The sequence below is a fragment of the Galeopterus variegatus genome, unplaced genomic scaffold, assembly GCF_000696425.1.
Source record: "Galeopterus variegatus unplaced genomic scaffold, G_variegatus-3.0.2 Scaffold4314, whole genome shotgun sequence".
NCBI lineage: Eukaryota > Metazoa > Chordata > Mammalia > Dermoptera > Cynocephalidae > Galeopterus > Galeopterus variegatus.
Window position 1 is genome coordinate 204,714 of NW_007730425.1, and position 12,721 is coordinate 217,434.

A 12,721-nucleotide genomic window follows, 5' to 3' on the forward strand; every position below is an offset into this window, starting at 1 on the left:
ACTCTGTTGGATCATGGGACCACTGTGGTCTTTCTTTCCTGCTTTCATTTCTCTCTTAGCTCCCACATATGAGTGAGCACATGTGGTATTTATCGCTCTGGGCTTTGCTTGTTTCACTCAACATAAGTTTCTCCAGGTTCATCCATGTTGTTGCAAAATTTCTCTCTTAGCTCCCACATATGAGTGAGCACATGTGGTATTTATCGCTCTGTGCTTTGCTTGTTTCACTCAACATAAGTTTCTCCAGGTTCATCCATGTTGTTGCAAATGGGAGTATTTAATTGTTTTTTATGGCAGAGTAGCATAACTCTGCCTGACTTCAAATTATACTAAAAGCTGTTGTAACCAAAACAGCATGGTACTGGTATAAAAATAGACATTCAGACCAGTGGAGTAGAATAGAGAACTTTATCCACTCATCCATCGATGGACATTATTTTGGTTCCATATCTTGGCTATCGTAAACAGAGCTGCAATAAACATGGGAGGGCAGGTATCTCTTTGACATGATGATTTCCATTCCTCAAAATAATTTAAATTTAGAAAAAAATTATGGGGCTATCTTCACAATTTCCGAATAGGAATATATTTCTAAAAGAAGATTAAAAAGGCAAAAAAATACACAGTGAAGGATTGCTAAATTCGAGAATACTAATTAAGACAGTGTGGTACTGGCATTGAATAGACACATAGATTGATGAAATAGTAGTGAGAGCCCAGAAATAAACCCATGCATTTATGGTGAATTAATTTTCAACAAGATTGCCAAAGCAATTCAATGGGGGCCATAATAGCCTTTTTAACAAGTTGTGCTGGTACCACCGAGCATCCGCATACAAAAGAATGAGGTTGGACCCCTACCTCACATCATATACAAAAATTAACTCAAAATGGATCAAAGACCTGAATATAAGAGCTAAAACAATGAAACTCTTAGAAGAAAACATAAACATAAATCTTGGATCAGGCAATGGTTTCTTAAGTATGACACCTAAAATGTAAGCAATGAAATAAAAAATAAATTAATTAGACTTCATCAAAATTTAAAACTTTTGTGCTATTTCAAAGGATGTGATAAAGTGAAAAGATGAATCAGAGATTATAAAACATTTTTTTCAAATCATTTATCTAATGAGATTCTAGTATTCGGTGTATATAAAGGACACTTATGGACCAACGATAAAAAGACAAATAACCCAATTGAAAATGGACAAATGATTTAGATTGACACATCTCCAAACAAACAAGATACTCAAGTGGTGAATAAGTGCATGGAAGGATGCTCAGTGTCATCAGTCTTCCAGGAGATGTGAGGACGTGATGAGGTGCCACTTCACACCCACAGGGATGGCTGTGACCAAACTAAACCTAATCAGGAAAACAGGTAATAATGAGTGCTGGCGAGGAGCGGGTGGAGATGCTGAAACCCTCACCATCTGCTGGTGCATCCACTTTGGAGAACAGCCTGGTGGTTTCTCAAAAATTTACACATAGAGTCACCATATGACCCAGCTTGGTAAGCTGAATAACATCCCCAAGTATGTTTACATCCTAATTCCTGGGACCTGCGAATATTTTACCTTACATGCCCAAAGAGACTTTGCAGGTGTGATTAGATTAAAGATTTTGAGATGGGAAAATCATCCTGGTTCACTCAGTTGGGCACAGTAATCACAAAGCCCAGGAATGCAGCGCCTCCAGGAGCAGACTCTCCCCAACAGCCTCTAGAGGGAATGCGGCCTTGCCCGCGCCTCAATCTTAGTTCAGTGACACTGATTCTGAATGTCTAATCTTCATAACTGTGGAGTCATAAATTGGTACGATTAATGCTACAGAACTCGTGGTAATCTGTTACTACAACAGTAAGAAACGAATGCACCCAACAGCTCCAATGTATGTATACCCAAGGGAGTTGAAGACATGGGTTGTCACAAAAACGTGCACGTCAATGTACATAGCAGCATTATTCCTAATAGCCAAAAAGTGGAAATAACCCACATATCCATAAACTGATTAATGGATAAACAAAACGCAGTATCTCCATACAATGGATTATCACTTGTTCACAAAAGGGAATGAAGGACTGATACGTACTACAGCATAGATGAATCTTGAAAATGTGATGCTCAGTGAGAGACACAAGTAGAAGACCACATATCGTGTGGTTCCATTCGTATGAAATGTCCAGAATAAGCAAATCTACAGAGACAGAATGTAGATTAGTGGTCTCTGGGGACTGGGAGGAAAGGGATTAACTGCTAATGGGCATGGGGTGATGAAAATATTCTGGAATTTGATAGTGGTGATGGTTGCACAACCTTGTAATGTGCTATATGCCTCTGAATTCTTCACTTTCAAAGGGTGATACGAAACGGAAGTGGTGGGACAGGACTCAGTGGCGGGGAAGGGACGGACACACACCTAGACAGATTTTGATTTTGACAGAGATGACACTGAATTTGTGGTGGGAAAATTGAATTTGAACCTTACGACACACATAAAATGAATTGCAGATGAACCAAAGTCTTTAAATGTAGAAAATGAAGTTTTAGTGATTTAGAATAAATGAGAAAAAGATATCATTAGCGCTTGGGGATGGGGAAGGATTTCTTAAACAAGCACGAAAACTGTAATTGAAAGGATAGATCGGATCAAAACAAACAAACAAACAAAATCTATGTAAAGGTGCTCACTGTCGCAGTTATTGGGGTATTTGAATGAGAAGCGTTGATTGAGGGGAGAAGCATTGATCAGAGGGGTTAAAAAGCTATGCTGAATCAGAAGGTTCCAGAGAAAACAGCAACGTTAGCCAGATCGTGAGCAAGGAAAGGAAGAGAGAGCCCCGGTGGAGGGAGAGACAAATAAAGGTGGGATCAGACCGGGGGATGGCATGCTGTCTCTAATGTCACCCAAGTGCAGGCGGGGAGGTGGTCAGCAGAGACTCCCCAGTATCTGGGCTGTGGGACCCTCACCGTATGGTGGTGATACTGTAATGAGAAAAGAACATGTGAATCTTGTAAACAATAATTAAAGGCAGGACTACACATGACAAAGATCTTGTCTCCTAGGGGAGTGGGTGAGGTGGCAGGGGGCGTCTAGGAGGAACTGGGGAGGGCTCTGGGCCATAGGCGAGAATGATGTGTGGTGGGAGAAACTGTGACCAGCCTGGAAACGGGTTTTCTTTGAGGGTCCCGTTAGGAGAACCCCAGGCTTTGCTGATCTTCCTCCGCCTTCCTCTGCTGGTGGGTGGGAACACAGTCTTGGGTAGTTACAAGTCTGTTTTCTTGCCTGCTGTCCAATAGCCTGCTGCCCAGAGGGAAACCCAAGAGTCCGGAAAAGCCAGATGCTCGCAGTCTGGGTGCCCCGTATGAGAGCTCAGCTCAGTAGAGACAGCGTGGATTTTACCATGCCCTTGACACGACCTCAAAGAGGTGGGTCTGCCCAGAAAAGGACAGAGAACAGCCAACATCAGGATGCAACAGTAGAAGTGACGGGGATGTGAGGCTGGAGGGACAGGGAATGCTTGCTTGGAGTGCAGCGGGGCAGGTTCTCCTAAAGCTGAAGAGGCATGTACATCATAGCCTGCTGAGCCTGCTGTAGGCTAGGTGCTAGAGAGATGCTTGCATGTGGGCCCACGGGTGGTCCCCGAGGCTTTATTTGCAATAGTGGCGTTGCAAACACCCAGAATGCTCATCCAGGTGGAAATGGAAAAATGGTCAGTGTGTGCCAGTGTAGGAGGAGTATGCTGAGTTTACACGTCTATGTCCATAGCGGTGTCTGTGTCTGCGTCTGCGTCTGCATCTGTATGTGTATCTACGTCCGTATCTATATTTATATCTATTATCTGTATCTGCATATGTATCTGTGTGTGTGTCTATAGCTACGTCTGTGTCTGCGTCTGCGTCTGCATCTGTGTCTGTGTCTGTGTCTGCATCTGGGTCTATGTCTATGTCTATATCTATATCTGTATCTATGTGTGTGTCTGTATATCTATGTCTTTATTTATATCTATATCTGTATGCGTATCTGTATCTGTCTATGCCTGTGTCTATCTCTGTGTCTTTATCTCTTTCTTTATCTATGTCCACATCTATACGTATATCTGTATCCGTATCTGTGTCTACATCTGTGTCTGTATCTATGTCTACATCCATGTCTGTGTCTGTGTCTGTATCCGTGTCTGTGTCTGTATCTATATCTGTAATGTCTGTGGCTGTATCTATATCTATGTCCACATCTATATGTATATTTGTATCTATATCTGTGTCTGTGTCTGTATCTATATCTGTGTCTACATCTATATCTGTATCTATGTCTATATATATGTCTGTGTCTGTATCTGTGTCTACATCCATGTCTGTGTCTGTGTCTGTCTGTGTCTGTGCCTACGTCTATATCAACTTTTGCCTAGTCTGCAGCTGTACATGTACCTATATCTATGTACACCCATGTTTACACCTGTCTACACCTATACCTACACCTGTACCTGTATCTGTACTTAGACCTATATGTTGAGTTGAATTGTGTGCCCTCCAAATTCATGTGTCAAAGTCTCAAACCCAGATACCTCAGAATGTGACCCTATTTAGAAACAGGTTCATTGCTGATTAGTCAAGATGAGGTCATCCTGCTGTGTGTGTGTGGCGGGGGGGGGAGGGGTCCTAATCCTTTAGGAAAAGGGGGATTTGGACACCGACACACATAGGGAGAAAACCATGTGACGAAGATGAAGACAAAGATGGGGGTGATGCTGCTACAAGCCGAGGAATGCCAGAGATCGCTGGTGAGCCACCAGAAGCTGGAGAGAGGCCTGGGACAGTTTCCCCTCACAGCCTCGGAAGGAACGAGCCCTGCCCACACCCTGGTTGTACACAACCGGCCTCAGAACCGTGAGAGAGCGAATTCCCATTGTTTACGCCATGCCGTTTGGGGTAGCTTGTTATAACAGTCCTAACAACAGATGTACAGCTACATCTATCCACATCTCTACCTATACCTCTATCTACACCTATTCTTGTACCTGCACCTGTATCTACATCTATATCTGTATCTGTATCTATATCTATCTACACCTACACCTATATCTATGCCTGCTCTGTGTCTATCTATTTACCTGTCTGTCTATGGAGGGATCTCCAGGATAAACTGTTGAGTGGTAAAGGGCAGGTGCAGAGGGAATTATAATGTATGGAAATGCCATGTTTGTACTTCCTTGGGCCAAAAGAGCATGGCACCACTTCTCACCCTTTTCATGCTTCCCTGTTCCATACCTGTCCTGTAAGGACAATCCTATTGTCTCTATCTTGAAAACATTTCCTCCCCTGCTCAACAGCTAGGCCCAGGTGCCATCATCTCTAATCTGGGTGTTTACTGGTATCCCTGGTTTGACCTTGTCCCCTTTCAGTCTGTCATTAAAACAGAAGCCAGAGCAATTCTATTAAATCTGGGTTCGTATCCCTTCACTTTATGGTCCAAGAAGGAAAGACACACAGCCACTTTATTTTGGACAGTGAATTGGCAGGATAGGAGGCTAGAACTATCTGGTTCTGTTTCCTTTACCTGCTTCCTGTCTCTCTCCTCCCCTCAAAGAGGAAAATCTTCTGCAGAAGAAGATACAGCAAGAGAGAATATGAAGGACCGAGAGAGAGAGAGATAGAGACAGAGAGAGACAGAGAGACAGAGGGAAAGACAGAGAGAGACAGAGCGAGAGAAAGAGGAGACGAATCTAGGGATAGAAGAAAACCTGGACACCTGACCACAGTGTGGGAATACTCAAGACCGGCCCCACCCTTGGACTTCTCAGCTACAGGAGCCAACAAATCCCATTTTAGCTTAAACTATTTTGAGTTGGTTTCTGCCACTTTTATCTGAAAGCACCCAGCATGGAGCTTTTGTTGGACGACGCTTGAAAATATTCAAATAATTTCAAGTCAACGCTTGAAAATATTTGTAGAATCGAATTACATTTGCTGTTTCCCAAGACAACAGGATAGCTTTTGTTGGACGACAGTCAACGCTTGAAAATATTTGTAGAATCGAATTACATTTGCTGTTTCCCAAGACAACAGGAATGAAGGACCAAGTTCTTACTTGTCAAGTTGTTTCCTTGGCACCATGGGTCATGGAATGCTGCACCCTGAGTGTCTTGTCTTGTCATGGTCTCCAAAGCACCTAGAAGACTTTTGCTGATGTCCTAGCCATTTTGTGTTTCTTGCATAAAGGACAGAGATGATGTGATTACTTGGTATCCCGTGAATCCCGTGAAACCTAAGCAATTTGAATGTGTTTGGGGAATAGATGTGTTTCTTGTTCATACCTTTCCTCATATTGCCAAAGGGGTCTGCAACTCAGCCAAATGAAGAGCAGACGACCAGGCATAGAGTGTCTGGGTGGGTGGGCACTGTGGGTCAAATGTGTCCCCCAAAGTTCACGTGTTGGAAACTTGATCTCTACTGTAGCAGTGCTAAGAGGGTAGGAAACCCAATTATAATATTTGAAAAGTGAGGCCTTTGAAAGGTCATTGGATCATGAAGACTGTATAATGAGTTATCAGGGTGTGAGCTGCTGGCTTTATAAGAAGCAAATGAGAGAGTTCTTGCTCATTCTTACCATGTGATACCCTGCATTGCCGTACTGAGTCACCATCAAGAATATGGCCCTCACCAGATGTTCCCCCTGGACTATGGACTTCCCAGCCTCCAAAATGGTAAGAAATCAACTTCATTTCTTTATAAATTACCCAGTTTTAGGTATTCTATTATAAACAACAGAAACAAATGGATACAGAAAGTTGGTACCAAGAAGTGGGATGTTGCTTATAACAAACACCTAAAAATGTGGAAGTGGCTTTGGAACAGAGTGATGGACAAAGGCTGGAAGAATTTGGAGGACCAGGCTAGAAAAAGCCTACATTCTGGTGAGGGCTTACAAGACAAGAAGACCAGGGTAAGTTTGGAACTTCTCAGAGATTGGTCGGTGGTGACCAGAATCCTGATAGAAACATGGACCATAAAGAAAATTCTGAGGAGGTCTCCGATGGGAATGAGGAAGAGCTTATTGGAAACTGGAGAAAAAGTCACCCTTGTTATGAACTGGCAAAGAACTTGACTAAATTGGGTCCATGCTGGAAGGCTTTCTAGAATGTGGTACTTAAGAGTTATGAACCAGAGTACTTGGTGGAAGAAATTGCTAAGCAGCAAAGCATTCAGGCAGCTGCATGGCTACTTGTAACAGCCTATGCTGAGTTATGGCAGCAAAGGCATAAAGTAAAGGCAGAATTTATAATTAAAAGGGAAGTAGAGGTTAAAAAATTGGAAACGTCTCAGCCTGCCCACATAAAGAGTAAAACATCTGTTCAGGAGAGAAAACTAAGGGTATAGCCCAGTGGCCATCTGCTAAGAAGAACAAGGAGAGAAGGTATTATCAAGAGAATGGAAGAAAGATCTCGAAGGCATTTCAGAAGTTTGGGAGGCATCCCCTTCCCATCACTGGCTCGGAGTCCTAGGGAGAAAGAATGGTTTCAAGGAACAGGCCTCACATGCCCTCCACAGGCTCACTGCCCAGGGCCACCTCAGGATGCTTCTCCCTGCACCTGCACTCCAGTTGCTCTGGCTGCTCTAGCTGTGGCTAAATTGGTCCCAGGTACTGCTAGACCTGGTGCTTTGGAAGATACAAGCCAGAAGCCTTGGTGGTGTTTACATGTTGTTAAGTCTGCAGGATGGCAGAATACCAGAGCTGTGGAGGCATAGCAGCCCCCACCCTGATTTCAGAGGGTGCATGGAAAAGACAGGTGGTCCAGGAAGAAATTTGTCCAGCAGCAAAGTCACTGCAGAGAACCTTCACTAGAGCAATGTCGAGCAGAAATATGGGGTCAGAATTGACGCAGAGAAACCCAACCAGGGCCATGCCTAGTGGAGCCATGAGAGCTGGACCACCACTGAAACCCCAGAGTTGCAGAGTTACCAGCATGCAACACCAACCTGGGAGAGCTGAAGCATGGGCTGAGCCCGGGAAAGACATAAGAGTACGGTTGTCCAAGGACTTGGAGGCCAAACCCCTGCACGAGTGTGCAGAAGATGCCAGACGTGGAGTCAAAGGAGATTATTCTCCAGCTTTAAGATTTAATGCCTGCCCTGCTGGATTTCATACATTCTTAAGACCTGTTATCCCTCTTTGGGGGCCTATTTCTCCATTTTTGAACAGGAATAAGTACCCTTGCTTGTTCCACCACTGTGTCTTAGAAGTAGATAACTGGTTTTAATTTCACAGAAGGGACTTTGGACCTTTTTGAGTTGGTGCTGGAGGAAGTTAAGACTTGGGGACTCTGAGGATGGAATGAAGGTATATACATGTGAGAAGGACATGAGCTTTGGGGGCCAGGAGCAGAGTGCTATGGGTCAAACGTGCCCCCCAAGAGTTCATATGTTGGAAACTCGTTCCCCGCTGTAACACTGTTAGGAGAGTAGGAAATCAATTATGATATTTGAAAGGTGGGGCCTTTGAGAAGTGATTGGATTGTGAGGACTGTGCCCTTGTGAGTGGATTAATACGTTCATGAAGTAATGAGTTAGCATGTGTGTGGATTGGTGGCTTTATGAGGAGCACACGAGAGAGCTCTTGCCCATTCTTGCTGTGTGACACCCTGCACTGTCACAGGATTCTGTAGAGAGTTATCATGAAGAAGGCCCTTACCAGATGTGCCCCCTGGACTGTGAAATTTCCAGCCTCCAAAACTTTAAGAAATAAAGTTTTCTTTGTAAATTACCCAGTTTCAGGTATTCTGTTATAAGCAAGAGAAATGGATGAATACAGAAGGATTTGGGGAGAAGGTTCTGGATGGGAAAGCAGCAGGCCAGGCAGCTGAAACAGAATGCACTGGATGTGCCTCAAACGTCTGAATCCTTCCTGGGTGCCCATGAGGGCATGAACACCTGCCCTTCACCCGGGTGGAACGGGTCATGGCCAGTCAAGAGAAGTCCAAGCCCACCCGCCATCCTGGAATCCTCTCTTCTGTCCAACTGCATGTGATAGTATCTCTCAGGACCCCCTTGCTGCACAGATTCTCCCACTCAAAGCAGGACCACCGTGTGCTGATTCCCAAATGCCTCCTGCACTGTGGCCCGCGTCTCTGCCGTGGCCGCAGTTGGCAGCAGTGAGAACCAGGCCTCCTGCTGTCTTCAGCCCAGTTAATCAGGTTTGTCCTCTTTCACTAGCAGGTGATGACATCCCTGCCTATTTCAGTCTGTGGTGATGAATGGCAGCTCCCAGTGTTGCAGGAACAACAACATAGCCATTGAAAAGCACGGGCCAGGCTGTGGAGAAGTTCTGCATGTTCCCCTGAACAGAAGAATCTGAAACTCTGGCTACTTGGAGACAGACACATGCCAAATCATGAGCTGCTGTGCCACTGAGGCAGCTAAGGATGGCAGCTGAGGCCAAGGCAGGCAGCAGGGGAGGCTACACTGCTATGACCATGAATGATCCATCTATAGGGACATTGTATTAGCAAAGCTCCCTTATGCTTGCGACAAAGAAGGGAGGTCATTTCTTGCAGTCTGCAACTCAGAAAAGTGGATCAGTCAATCCATCTGGTCCAAGAGTGGTGGGAGGAGTGGGGAGAGAAAAAAAAAATTTTTTTTTCCTTAAAGACTAGGGACCAGGTGAGGCACAAAGAGGCCAGCTCTGGAGCAGGGGAGGGGACGTATGGGAAAAGCAAACACTGTGCCTTTGTTCAAATGTGGGCAGGGGGGAGGTGACGGAGGGGGCAGAAATGGTGTCAACTCTTAGATGGGGTTACAAAGGATTCTAGCTAAATCCTGCGCTGTGTTCTTCTACATTTTTTTTTTTCCTTAAAGACTAGGGACCAGGTGAGGCACAAAGAGGCCAGCTCTAGAGCAGGGGAGGGGACGTATGGGAAAAGCAAACACTGTGCCTTTGTTCAAATGTGGGCAGGGGGGAGGTGACGGAAGGGGCAGAAATGGGTGTCAACTCTTAGATGGGGTTACAAAGGATTCTAGCTAAATCCTGCGCTGTGTTCTTCTAAGTTTACCATCCTCCAAAGGAGGAGGTAGGGGGCAATTATTAAACGTTCTGAGAAACCAAGACACATGCCATAGAGATTACCTGGATAACAACTTTATTACATTAAGGCAAATGATAGAAAGGCCCACATTGTGTTGCCTCCAAATATCTTGTATGCTTATCTGTCTATATCTGTGTATCCATACCATAAATGCCTTATGACAATGACCGTTCCAAAAATGATGAATAGCTTAGGAGGGTTCTTTAAAAAAAAATTAAAGAAAAGATCATTTTTAGGCATATTTCCTTGAGGGACACTGCAACAAAAAATGACAACTGGCTTCTCCAACTTTACCAAGTGCTTTTTTTTTTTTTCCAGTTTTGTTTTGTTTTGTTTCTGAAGGAAAATGTTCTCAAACACCAACATCTCTAGATTTGCAGAAAATTAATTCCGTAGATGATGTGGAAACGATAGCCTATAAAGTTAATGAGATATTACTGAAGACTGGATAAACAATTAGCAGTATTAGCTACAAAGATAAACCAGGACCTGTTGCCACCAGCAGAACTGCAACAAATTAAATTGAAAATTGGCAGCACATGCATGTGAACTCCAATGCAAACGGGACAGGGTGAGACCTGACAGGGCTACTGCTGCAAAGGCGACCCTGTTATTAAAAATGAAAGGGAAGGTGGTGGTATTAAAACCATCCATTTCCTCCTCCCCCACACCTCTCTGGATTTTGTTTTAATCATGACTTGTCTCTCTTGTCCCCACGATCCCAGAGTCTGTTTCTGGCTACTCTGCAGGTCTCCAGAGATTCTAAGCTTGCAACTTCTCAGATACATCACCTGCAGAGTGGCCGTGCCCACCTAGGTGAACCCCATGGACCATCCACCAGTTCCTTGAGGTATGAAATTGGCTTCCTTGTGTCTGAGCATGAAGAGAAAGGGAAGTTCCTGGAAACAATTAGCTGCGTTTCAAATCTCAGCATTTTGTGTTAGATTTGGGAACAGCACAGCCTGCCTCTCAGGGTTGTATTTCCCCTTTTTCTTTCCTAATTTATAGCCTTCCTGTTCCCTGGCTTTACCTCTCCACCTTCTTGTCTTGGAGAGACTGGAGCATCCCAGGGAGGCTGGTGGAAATGGAGGCAGAAGTGATATGGAAGGTGGGTCGATTCTTCAATTAGCCAGACCTGATGGGGCCCACACCTGGCTGCTGCCCTGGCCCCATCCCCAAGCCCATGGACGAGATCTGGAAGAATGAGATGGCTCTTTGTGAGATCCAAGATTGGCTGTAGCCAAGGCAGAAGAGAGAGAGAAGAAAGGAACTTTACCCACACTTTTTAACACATTCAGGTGTTCTGAGGGCTCTAGCATCTTCTACACCTGCGTTTGCTTACATAGAGACTCTGCGTGTCCTGAGGGGCCCACGAGGTCACCTCACTCCCATGACAGCCAAAGAATCAGCTGCATGGCTCCATGGGCTTCTCTAAGGCTGCGTACGCTGCTCTACTGGCAGAGAAAAGAGCCTGCCTTGGAGGGAACAAAGTGCAGCTCCAAGTCAGCCACCAGAGGGGAGGCTGAGATACAAAGGTCATCTGAGAAGACCCTGAAAGGTTGGACTTGGGAGAGTGTGTGTTCTCAGCACTCCCTCATCCAATGGCAGCATCCAGAGAGAAATGAAGGGCATTTTGTCCCACTGAAGGGTGAAAATGCACAAGCCACCTGGCCCAGAGGTCTGAAAATGATCGCTCCGTGGCTGAATCTGCTGCCCACATGCTTTGCTGGAGCTGGAACCTGTGAACTCCCAATAAAACTTTTTCTGCAACATGCCAGGCTTCCTCCACCCACTGTTCCTAACTGGACAGATCCCATCCCCGAGGGTCCCACGATCTTGTTCTCTGCTACTGGGAGAGGAGGGATTCAGAGGAAGCTGGCTTCCTCTGAATCCTACAATAACAACTTTATTACATTAAGGCAAATGATAGAAAGGCCCACATTGTGTTGCCTCCAAATATCTTGTATGCTTATCTGTCTATATCTGTGTATCCATACCATAAATGCCTTATGACAATGACCGTTCCAAAAATGATGAATAGCTTAGGAGGGTTCTTTAAAAAAAAATTAAAGAAAAGATCATTTTTAGGCATATTTCCTTGAGGGACACTGCAACAAAAAATGACAACTGGCTTCTCCAACTTTACCAAGTGCTTTTTTTTTTTTCCAGTTTTGTTTTGTTTTGTTTCTGAAGGAAAATGTTCTCAAACACCAACATCTCTAGATTTGCAGAAAATTAATTCCGTAGATGATGTGGAAACGATAGCCTATAAAGTTAATGAGATATTACTGAAGACTGGATAAACAATTAGCAGTATTAGCTACAAAGATAAACCAGGACCTGTTGCCACCAGCAGAACTGCAACAAATTAAATTGAAAATTGGCAGCACATGCATGTGAACTCCAATGCGAACGGGACAGGGTGAGACCTGACAGGGTTACTGCTGCAAAGGCGACCCTGTTATTAAAAATGAAAGGGAAGGTGGTGGTATTAAAACCATCCATTTCCTCCTCCCCCACGCCTCTCTGGATTTTGTTTTAATCATGACTTGTCTCTCTTGTCCCCACGATCCCAGAGTCTGTTTCTGGCTACTCTGCAGGTCTCCAGAGATTCTAAGCTTGCAACTTCTCAGATACATC

General features: G+C 44.5%; 1 pseudogene; it reads left to right on the plus strand.

Moving 5' to 3' along the window:
- The first annotated feature begins 4,018 nt into the window (after positions 1-4,018).
- LOC103602799 overlaps positions 4,019-12,721 on the plus strand; it is a 97,782-nt pseudogene continuing 89,079 nt past the window's right edge.